Here is a 9,987-nt window from a genome sequence, read left to right on the forward strand (position 1 = left end):
TCCTTGGAAAACCTTTCCTGACCTCCTCTACAAAGCTAAATCCTCCTGGCATCACTCGCACCCCTTCCTCCAAGAAGCCTTCCCTGATTGTCTCCTGTCCCTGTACCAGCATCCCCCAAGGTGCTCAGCATCCTGTGTGGCTTCCGGTGTTGCTTCCCTGCCCACCGCATGGAATGTGCAGGGCTGGGTCCCCATTCTTGTCCCCCCATCCTCTCAGAACCCAGCGAGGTCGGCAAACTTCCAGCACAGACTGCACAGGTATTTGTGGAGTAAACAGCGGAATGGATAGAGAAAGAAACGAATGCACTAGAACACTCTGGGACTGCAGGAAATCAAAACACCCTCTCTGTGCTCTGGAGAAAAGTTCTAGGCAGAAGCTTCTGTCCAAGAAGAATCAGGCAACTTGACTCAAATTGGCCTCATCCACTCACTGGTCCACAAACTCTGGGCCAATGACCAAGCCTCTATTCAGTTTTCTTGCCTATAAAATGGAGACAATAGTCCTGCCTATGATAGAACCGAGCTCAGAAAAATAAATACAAAGAGCTAAGTACCCGGAAAGCATTCAGATCTTAACTGCAATCATTATTATTTTTATTAGCATCTAACACTCACCAAACCAAAGTTTTATAACTTGTAGGGACCCAAAAGATGATTAGAAAAGCAAGTGGCAGACTGTCTTCAAATGCCATGATATGGGTCCTCTGGTCTCTATCACAGCTACTCCACTCTGCTTTTGCTGCACAATGGCAGCCGCAGACAAAATGTCAATAAACAAGCATGGCTGTGTTCCAATAAAACTTTATTTACAAAAACAGTAGTGGGCCAGATGTGGCCTATGAATGGTCATCTGCCCATTTCTAATCCAAGCCCTCACTATTCCACATGTGGTCTTCAGACAAGCACCATCAGAGGCCCCTGGAAGCTGGTTAGAAACACAGTCTCGGCCTCTGTCCCAAACTTGCTCATCAGAATCTGCACCTTAGCCGGGCGCAGTGGCTCGTGCCTGTAATCCTAGCACTTTGGGAGGCCAAGGTAGGCAGATCACTTGAGGTCAGGAGTTTGAGGATGGCCAACATGGTGAAATCCCGTCTCAACTAAAAATATAAATATTAGCCAGGAGTGGTGTCACGAGTCTTTAATCCCAGCTACTTGGGAGGCTGAGGCAGGAGAATCACTTGAACCTGGGAGGCGGAGGTTAAGGTGAACCAAGACCACGCCTACCATTGCAATCCAGCCTGGGCAACAAGTGCAAAACTCCGTCTCAAAAAAAAAAAAAAAAATCCCCAGGGGTTCATATGCATGTTAAGATCTGAGAGGCCCAAGTAACTCAACTTCATAGGTTGACATCTCACACAGAGATTATCTGTGGCTGCTTTTTCTTGCCTGATGTCTCCACCAGAACATAAACTCCAGGACAACTAGGACCTCACTGCTTCTTAAATCTTGTGCCCCAGCCGGGCGCAGTGGCTCAAGCCTGTAATTCCAGCACTTTGGGAGGCCGGGGCGGGTGGATCACGAGGTCAAGAGATAGAGACCATCCTGACCAACATGGTGAAACCCTGTCTCTACTAAAAATACAAAAAACTTAGCTGGGCATGGTGGCACACGCTTGTGGTCCCAGCTACTCGGGAGGCTGAAGCAGGAGAATTGCTTGAACCCAGGAGGTAGAGGTTGCAGTGAGCCAAGATTGTGCATTGCACTCCAGCCTGGCGACAGAGCAAGACTCTGTCCCCCCGCAAAAAAACATCTTGCACCCCAACGTCCAGCTAAGAACCTGCCACATGTCCTTATTCTAGGGGAAGATGTCACTCAGTGGCTATCCATGAGTGCCATCTCCTGGGTTCAAGCAATTCTTCTGCCTCAGCCTTCCGAGTAGCTGAGATTACAGGTACCTGGCTAATTTTTGTATTTTTTGGTAGAGATGGGGTTTTGCTGTGTTGGCCAGGCTGGGATCAAGGCACGGCTTCCACTAGCAGCCTCTGAAGTTGATCAGACAGGCTTTGAGTCCTGGTGCTGCCATCTCAGGCCCATGTGACCTCGGGAAAGTGACAATTTCCAAGGCTCCGTTTCTGGGAAATGGTGTGGTCAATAACAAACGCAAGTCTGGTAACTTGCGAGGACAGAGGAGTGTGGAACGGTGTCCCGGCAGGCAGCCATGTGGCTGACGCACATGTGTGAGAGTCACAGACCCACACTTGCCAGTGCTCACAGCACAGGGACATCGGCTGGTCTCAGGTATCTCACTGTGGGGACCACAGTTAAGATACTGGGGACTGTACTAGGTAAGGTGGCACCCTAGTGCCCAGAGACAGGAGCCCCTCACCCAGGGAGTGTGCTAAGGGGACCAACTCCATGTATGTTAAAAGCCTTAGCTGGGTATGGTGGCTTATACCTATAGCCCCAGTACTCTGGGAGGCTGAGGTGGGAGGATCACTTAAACCTGGGAGGCAGAGGTTGCAGTGAGCCAAGATCATGCCACTGCACTCCAGCTTGGGCAACAGAGTGAGGCACCATCTCAAAAAAGAAAAAAAAAAAGGTCAGGTGCGGTGGCTGAAACCTGTAATCCCAGCACTTTGGGAGGCCGAGGCAGGCACTTGAGGTGAGGAATTCGAGACCAGCCTGGCCAACACAGCAAAACCCCGTCTCTACCAAAAAATACAAAAATTAGCCAGGCACCTGTAATCTCAGCTACTCGGAAGGCTGAGGCAGAAGAACTGCTTGAACCCAGGAGATGGAGGTTGCATTAAGCCAAGATCGTGCCATTGCACCCAGCCTGGGTGACAGAACAAGACTCCATCTCAAAAAAAAAAAAAGTCTTGAGGGCTCAAAATGACAGGGTATCGGGAGCAACCTCTGATGTCCTAGAAACAGAGTGGGAAGGGCTCTTGGAGAACATCAAAACCAGTGGTCAAAAAAAACAAGGGTTTTTAAAGGGATGAAACAGCTTCTTCAAGTGGCACCAGGCAGGCCTGAGGCGTCCTCACATCCCCTGAAGAGCCGCACTTATGTGACAGTGGGGAGTCGGGGGACACTGTGACCAGGAGAGCCCAGGCCACCTATGAGGCCGCTTCAGGCCACTTCAGTTTGGCCCAAGCTCCTGAGTTTCCAAGAGAAATGAGGAATCAGAATTTTTCTCTAGAAATGTTTGAATGTTGCTCAATTTTAAAAACCCACACATAGCATGGGAGCTCAACAAAACACAAGCAGCAGGGTGAACTCACCCATTTAACAGGGAGGGAAACTGGGGCTCCGAGAGGGGCAGCACCTTGCCCAATGTCACACAGCAATTTGGAGGAAGAGCTGGGACTTGGCTGCTTCCAAGCTCCACTGTGCATGAAAGCGTGGGAGTGGGAGGAACAGAGGGAGGGGGAGGAGTGGGAGGAGTGGGTGGGTGGGAATCCGGACTTCAGAAGCCAAGAGCCCTGTGTGTTCTGTCCGTCAGGGAAGGACTGTGGACAGAGCATGGAGAAGGAATCAGTATTTATTCAGAATAGTAACGACAACACCTGACATTTTCTCTGTGTTTTCTATGTCAGGCCTTAAGATAGGATATCAAGAAGGGGTAAGAATGAGAATTAAGAGTGCAGGGATGGGCTAGGTGTGGTGACTCATGCCTGTAACCCCAGCGCTCGAGAGGCTGAGGTGGGAGGATCGCTTGAGCCCAGGAGTTCAAGGTTAGAGTGAGCAATGACAGTGCTACTGCGCTCCAGCCTAGGCAACAGAGCAAGACTCTGTCTCAAAAAGAAAAAAGAAAACGAAGCCAAAAAAAAAGAGAGACTCTGGATCCAAATCCTGCGTTTCCCACTTCCTAGCTGGGTGACCTTCTGCAAATGGCTTCACCTCTCTGCACCTCAGCCTGTTCACCTCATATGGCCGTTGGGAGAATTAAATGAGTTAAAGCACGTAAAGTCCCTCGAACAGTTTCCGGCACCTAGCAAGCCCTGTTGACATGGCCAGATTTATAACTGTTGCCTTTTGACAGATGGAAGAACTAAAGTCCACAAAAGAGTATGTTCAAAATTCCAAAGAGCCTGGTTGGGCACAGTGCCTCACGCACATCTGTAATCCCAGCACTCTGGGAGGCTGAGGCAGGTGGATCACAAGGTCAGGAGTTCCAGACCAGCCTGGCCAACATGGTGAAACCCTGTCTCTACTAAAAATACAGAAAGTTAGCTGGGCATGGTGGTGCGCACCTATAATCCCAGCTACTCTGGAGGCTGGGGCAGGAGAATTGCTTGAACCCAGGAGGTAGAGGCTGTGGTGAGCAGATATCATGCTATTGCACTCCAGCCCGGGCGACACAGCAAGACTCCATCTCAAAAAATAAAAATGAAAAAAAAATTCCAAGGAGCCTGTCTAACCCCAGGGCCTCAGCTTTTGCCGGATACCAGGGTAAGTGCTTTACTACCATTCCCTTCCATCCAACACCTCTGGGAGGTAGGACCTAATTCTTCCCGTATTCAGCAGATGAGAAAACCAACGCACAGAGAAACAGCCAACCAGCCCCAGAAGGACGTGGAGCACCCGGATGCTAACACAGGACAGTGCACAGCTCCCTATCACACTGCCTGCTTTCTGGGCTACTACCTGCTTTCTGGCTGCAGAAGCCCGGGTCAAAAGTCTAACTGATGCACAAAGTCACTCAGCAGATGGGCTGGCTGCCCGCCATCTGAGCACACAGGATAAGATGTCCCTCTCTGGGCCATCAGCTCCAGACATTCCCTGGGGCCTGTGGGCACTGCCCTCTGAGGTCCTTCCCTGCAATTTCTGGGGCTGGGCCAAGATCTCAGGCAGCTCTGAATGAATCATTCCCACAAATCCTCTTCTGGCTGCAGTCGGGGGTGGGGGAGTTCTGAGAGTGACAAGGGAGGGGGCAGTCATCCCAGACATAGGGAGGGGCCCCAGACAGGGCACATACAGGTCCTCAGAGAGCAAGGGGACTTGCAAGCAATAGGAACAGGCATCAAGTGTGGGAGCAGGAGCTAGTGCTACCCGGAGAAGCTTCCCTGGGGCCACGCGGGGCATCAAAGCCACACAAGCCACACCCATGTTTCCGAAAAGGTACATTCTGGTTACCAACCCCAGGCTGTGAAGCTGTATCTGACCTGCCACTCTTGCTATAAATTCACCCACCAAGTCACATCAATAATATATTTCAACAGGCTAACCGATGCCAAGGTGCTCCCACATCTTAATTCAGAATGGTCTATGCCCATTCCTCAGTAGGGTACACTGAGACCCAGAGAGGGGCAGTTCCTTGCCTAGAGAGCCTTCCACCCTGTCTCCATGTCCCTAGGCTGCTTCCTTTTCTTTTCTTTTTAAATATTTAATTGATTTTTGTGTATTGACCTAATACCTAATATCTGGCCCCATCACCTCGGCCTCCCAAGTAGCTAGGACTACAGGTGCACACCACCACGTCTGGCTAATTTTTGTATTTTTTGTAGAGATGGAGTCTCACTGCATTGTCCAGGCTGGTCTCGAACTCCTGGGCTCAACCAATCCACCCACCTCAGTCTCCAAAAGTTCTGGGATTAGAAGCATGCACCACGCACCTGGCCTAGGCTGCTTTCTTAATGCACAGGAATTCAGGATTTTAAAAGGACAAGGAAAGGCAAGATATAAAAAAGAATAAAATCACGAGGTGCCAAATACAGCAGCTGGGAGGCGTGGTCTTAACACCGTTCCCAAACAGCAGCTGCCCAGACCAACCAAGTTGCCAGGAAACTGGAACATGCAGAGGAGCACTGGTTTAAGTTCCCAAACCAGCAGAGTACAGATTCAACCTGGGGTGATCTACCTTCAGGGAACTCTTCCTCTGTGAACACGCAGGGCTCTGACCCGAGTTCTTCCTGTTCAGCTTCTTGCCAAAGCAAAGGGTGCGAAGGAAGAGACGCAGGGTCCTAGGGGTGGGGAAGATGCTGAGAGGAGGGGGAGGATGTGTCTGCAGACTGTTCACAGATGATGTGTCTGTAACTCAGGACTGCTCATCTCAGGCCTGGGGGGTGGCTTCTCTTGAAATAAGCACCAACTCAGCCGGGCACGGTGGCTCACACCTGTACTCCCAGCACTTTGGGAGGCCGAGGTGGGTGGATCATGAGGTCAAGAGATGGAGACCATCCTGGCCAACATGGTGAAATCCCATCTCTACTAAAAATACAAAAATTTGCTGGATGTGGTGGGATGCACCTGTAGTCCCAGTTACTTGGGAGGCTGAGGTCAGAGAATCACGTGAACCTGTGAGGTGGAGGTTGCAGTGAGCCGAGATGGCACCACTGCACTCCAACCTGGGTGACAGAGCAAGAGTCCATCTCAAGAACAAAAAAAAAGAACTAAGCACCAACTTTCACAGGACCCTCCTGTGGCCCCCCAGAGGGGTCACCTTCAGAGTAGTGTGGGGGGTCCAGATAGGGTGCAGGCAGGACCAGACTTAATTTTAGAGTCAAGGGACAAGTCTTCCCTTTCAGTTATGGTCTAGGCAAGCCATGAAGGGTCTCCCTGGCCTCCACAAAGCCTCAGCTGGCAAGGGGGCTCCAGGCTGGTACCTGGGGTGGGAAGATCCAAGCAGCTTCTGCCTTCCTATCACCCCCTCCTAATACTGTGTGCCAGCTGCTGGGGTGGGCTCTGTGAACCACTGGGTCCTACACAGCCTGCCCTTGCTTCAGTATTTTCACTGTTGCTAGGAAGAACTGAAGTGTACACATGCCCAGACTAACCACTCATAGGACTGATCTCTTTCCCTAATGGATGACCCCAGAGATGTTCCTCATGACCTGCAGGACACCCCTCATTCTGTTGCTGAGGCGTTTAATGTATTGTGTATTAGAAAACAAGCAGGGCACAGTAGCTCACGCCCGTAATCCCAGCACTTTGGGAGGCCGAGGTGGGTGAATCACCTGAGTCCAGGAGTTCGAGACCACCAGCCTGTCCAACATGGTAAAACCCTGTCTCTACTAAAAACACAAAAACTAGCCAGGCGTAGTGGTGCATGCCTGTAGTCCCAGCTACTAGGGAGGCTGAAGTGAAAGGATGGTTTGAACCCAGGAAGCGGAGGCTGCAGTGAGCCAATATCCTGTCACTGCACTCCAGCCTGGGTGACAGAGTGAGACCCTGTCTCAAAAAAAATAAATAAAATAAAAATAAAAAATAGAAAAAACATTTTTTTTAAGAGAAAGTCTCGCTTTGTCACCCAGGTTGCAGTGTGATCAATCTCAGCTCATGGCAACCTCCAACTCCTGGGTTCAAGTGATTCTCCCGCCTCAGCCTCCTGAGTAGATGGGATTACAAGTGCCACCACGTCCGGCTACTTTTTGTATTTTTAGTAGAGACAAGGTTTCATCACGTTGGACAGGCTGGTCTCGAACTCCTGAGCTCAGATGATAAGCCCACTTCAGCTCCCAAAGTGCTGGGAGTACAGGTGTGAGCCACCGCGCCCAGCCTGAAAATAGTTTATAACTAACACATCAAAGCCAGTGATTTCAAGGATTATGACTGCTTCAGAGAACACTAAATGTATTTAAGATTACTGGAACCCTCGTACACTGGTGGTGGGAATATATAATGGCACAGCTGTTCTGAAAAAACAGTCTGGCAGGTCGTCAAAGATTAAACCTGGGTGGGGTGGCTCACATCTACAATCCCAACACTTGAGGAGGCTGAGGTGGGAAGATCGCTTGAGACCAGAAGTTCAAGACCAGCCTGGGCAACATAGTGAGAACCTCATCTCTACAAAATAAATAAATGAGTAATAAAATAAATAAATAATTTTTTTAAAAAAAGTTAGTTACCTATGACCCAGCCATTCCACTCCTACAAATAGACCTGAGAGAACTGAAAATGTATGTCCAAAGACCTGTACATGAATGTTCATAGACAACCCAAATGTCCATCAACTGATAAATGGATAGAATGTGGTATATCCATACAATAGAATATTATTCAGCCATAAAAAGGAATGAAGTACTTAAAATGAAGTTTGGGAGGCCGAGGCGGGTGGATCACGAGGTCAAGAGATCAAGACCATCCTGGTCAACATGGTAAAACCCCTTCTCTACTAAAAAATACAAAAAATTAGCTGGACATGGTGGCGCGTGCCTGTAATCCCAGCTACTCAGGAGGCTGAGGCAGGAGAATTGCCTGAACCCAGGAGGCGGAGGTTGCGGTGAGCCGAGATCGTGACATTGCACTCCAGCCTGGGTAACAAGAGCAAAACTCCGTCTCAAAAAAAAAAAAAAAAAATCAAGTGATACAAAGATACATATTAAGTAAATAATAGTACAACTGGGGTTCAGTGGGGTGGGAGGATTCAGAAATGATGCAACAATTCCTTTAGGACCATGAAATAAACCTAGCTTTACTAGGCTAGAGCGGAAGGAAAATGGGTCGCCGGGGCCACATTGCTACTCAATCCAGTGTGAGTCACAGATCTGTTCAAATCCAGAAGCCTGCCTTCACCATCAGACCACCTGCTGGGATGAAAGGAGTATCAGATGGAGGCTAGGGAGAGGTGTCCATCCACAGCCCAGTCCCGCAGACAGATACGCAAGGGAATGTCTGTTGGAAAGTGATAAAAAGAGCCGGCTACCTCTGTGGGGTTCAAAACAGGAAGCACCCAACAATACCAGGAGAATGCTAAGGAAGGCTTCCTGGAGGAGGTGCTGCCTGAGGGGGCTTCTGTAGGATAAGTAGGAGTTCACCGGCCCGCCTCCTCAACATCCCCATAGGACATTAAGTCAGGAGGCCTGTGTGTGAGTTTCAGCTCTACCACATCCTAGCTGTGAGTCCTAGGACCACAGGCAGGTGACCTCTCCAAGCCTCAGTCTTCCCATCTGTAAAAGGGGAAGGGGCAAGATGTTAAGCATGGTGCTTTCTAATGACTGTGCCGAAGTGGATGGCTCCTTCCCTAGTGAATGGGCTTTTGAGTGAGAAAGCCAGACCTCGACCTCTGTCCCATCTAATGACTTTGCCAGGTCAGGCGTGCTCGGCGTCTGAGCCCATGCTCCCGGTCCCCTGCTCCCTTCCCTCCCAGCCCCGGCTTTCCGGGCACCTCCCATCTAGCTCACACGGAGAAACGGAGGTTGCGGAGAGGGATTTGAGGGTGAAGGGGTGGGATCCTCAGGTCAAATTCTGCTCCGCTCCCCCAGAGTGACCTCCAAGTTCACTAGGGCTCCCCAACCCCGTGCTCCCGACACCCATCTCCCCTGTCGGCGATTTCCGCACCCCACAATGCCTCCACTTCTGAAGCTCCTCGCAACTCCACGGCGGCCACAAGTTAACTTCCACGCGCCCCGCCGCCCGCCTGGGGGGTCCCCGCGCGCCTGGGCGGGGTTGGGGACTCCGAAGGCGGGGACGCGCCGCCCTCCCTCCCAGTTCCCCCCCCAACAGACGCTGCGCGTCTCCCAGGCGCTAGGTCCGAAGCGGGAAGCGCGGTAACCGGGGCCCGCTGGGTGCCGCACCCCGCGGAAAGCGCTCGGGACGCCGGGGGGGGGGTGCGGATCCCAGAACCGCCCGCCCGCGCCGCCTGCCTGCCTCCGAGCTCCCAGCTCCCAGCCCCGGAGCCCGAGCAGTCGCGCCGGGCCCGGAGGCAGCCGCCAGGACGGAAAGCTGCCCGGCGCCGGAGACCGACGCGCACGCGCCCCGCGCCCGCGCCTCCGGCTGCGGCCCGAGGCCCCCCGCGCCGCCCCGGGGCCACCTACCGTGCCAGGCGCGGCGAGCCAGCCCCGCGAACCCAGCGACTCCCGGCTCTCCAGCCACCCCGGCCGGGGGAGGGGGAGGTGCCCGCGCGGGGGCGGGGCCGCGGCGCCGTGACGTACGGGGGCGGGGCCGAGACGCTGCCCCGCCCACTCTCCGCCCCCTCCACTCCGCCTCGGGACCACGAGGTGAGCAGAGCCTACCCACGGAGTTTCCTGGCCCCGCAGCCCTGGAAGCCCCTGTCTGCACGCTGGCTTACCCCTAGGACTGGCAGCTTACCACTTCTCCCAGACA

At 52.2% G+C, this 9,987-nt stretch overlaps 1 protein-coding gene across 10 annotated transcripts in view; it reads right to left on the reverse strand.

The window, feature by feature from the left end:
• TPST2 (tyrosylprotein sulfotransferase 2) overlaps nucleotides 1-9,759 on the reverse strand; it is a 68,480-nt gene extending 58,721 nt beyond the window's left edge. For all 10 annotated transcript variants that reach the window (XM_078336977.1, XM_078336997.1, XM_035268018.3 and 7 more), the window contains exon 1: nucleotides 9,699-9,759. The gene's annotated coding sequence lies outside the window, so the exon portion shown is untranslated. The remainder of the gene's footprint in view (nucleotides 1-9,698) is intronic.
• Between the last annotated feature and the right edge of the window lie 228 nt (nucleotides 9,760-9,987).

The sequence above is a fragment of the Callithrix jacchus genome, chromosome 1, assembly GCF_049354715.1.
Source record: "Callithrix jacchus isolate 240 chromosome 1, calJac240_pri, whole genome shotgun sequence".
Taxonomy (NCBI): Eukaryota; Metazoa; Chordata; class Mammalia; order Primates; family Cebidae; genus Callithrix; species Callithrix jacchus.